A 1,693-nucleotide genomic window follows, 5' to 3' on the forward strand; every position below is an offset into this window, starting at 1 on the left:
AGGCTTGTGCCCAGAGCCAGCTGGGCGTCAGTCCTCCCACTCAGAGGGTGAAGAATTTCTGAGAAATTCAAATTCCTGGGAACAGCAGACACGGAGCGGAAGCAAAACTCAGCAAGGTCAAGCTCAAGGGAGCTTCTGTTCTCACGGTCAGGGGCTCTCTGTGGGGTCGTTTCTCTCTCCAAGGGGGTGACCGGGGCTGGAAGGCAGCTGGGTTACTTAGAGCTGTTATGAGTCGAATACTTTCCCACGTTTAATGCCTACACCCCCACGGCAGAGGTTTTCATCTTAGCCCACGTGTGGGTGAGGAACGCAGAGCCACGCGGAGCTTGAGGGCTGACCCAAGGTCACACTGCAGGGAAACAGAGCTGTCGTCTTAACCTGCACCAGATAGCTGCAGTGCAGGGCTGGCTGCCTCCCTGTGCACGGAACACCCATGGGTTCACCCACCTCCTTCAGGCCGGCCTGGGGCCGGCTGCACTCTGTGTGTACAGGGAGTGGGCGGGGTAAGGGGGGAGGGCATTGGCAGAATCTTCCCCTCCGGTGCCTGTTTGCAAGGGGGCTGCATTAGTCTGGCTGACATGGCTATAAAGGACTACCCGAGGCTGGGTATTATGGTCTGTCTCTCACAGAAACAAAGAACTGGGTATCACATGTTCTCACTTATAAGTGGATCTTGAACAACCTCCAACACTGGGGGATCATGTTTCAATATGAGATTTGGAGGGAACAAATATCCAACCTATATCAGGGCCAAAAATGCAGGATTGCTCCAAATCACTGCGTAGCCATTTCTGTCTTCATCACAGCGTCCAGGCTCTGTGCTCTTGCTTGATTCCAGAAGGCCACACCCTTCTATGCTGATGATGTGGCTTTTCAAGGACCAAGGAAACGGGAAATGGGCCCTAGCTGCCAGACCTGTGGGGACTTTGGCGCAGCATGGATATGAGAAATTCTGATGGCTAAGGTGTCCTGAGGACTGACTCTGGGCCTGGTGTGTTGGGGAATTCAGCAACCATCACCTCCCTGCATCCACACAGCAGTCTTCCAGGGTCAGTACCATCTTAGGCCCATTTTAGAGATGGAGAAAAGGAGGATAAGCAAGGATAAGTAGCTTCCCCCGGAGCCTACGCCCTTAGCACATACTGTATTCTGCATGGAGAAAGAGAGAGAGAGAGAGAGAGAGAGAGAGAGAACATAATAGTCACCATCATTCAATCAAAGTCATAATCACTCTTGGTACTTTTCCATAAATATGGTATTTCCGCCCATATTTATAAGTCCAAATTTTTAACATGATGAAATCATAGGTCTTTAAAAAAAATTTATTATTTTAAAGATGTGAGGTACAAGTCAGGGTTAGGTATACACATGTTCATTATGCAGGTGCCTTGTTGATGAGCTGTTCTCCCCCTCCCCCTGGCAGTTTCCCACTACTGCCAATCCCTTTCTTATAGTATTACGATAATTGTTCAAGGTCCACTTATGAGTGAGAGCATGTGATACTTGGTTCTTTGTTTCTGTGATAGATCACTCAGGAAGCCCATCCAAGTTGCTGTGATGTTCATAATTTTGCCCTTCTTTATGATGGTGTGATATTCCTTCATATATATATATATATGATATATATATATCACATTTTTTTAATCCAGTTCTCTTTTGATGGGCAGCACGGTTGGTTCCATGTTTTTGCTAT

The sequence above is a fragment of the Carlito syrichta genome, unplaced genomic scaffold (genome assembly GCF_000164805.1).
Source record: "Carlito syrichta isolate Samal-C Ts95f unplaced genomic scaffold, Tarsius_syrichta-2.0.1 Scaffold255597, whole genome shotgun sequence".
Lineage (NCBI taxonomy): Eukaryota > Metazoa > Chordata > Mammalia > Primates > Tarsiidae > Carlito > Carlito syrichta.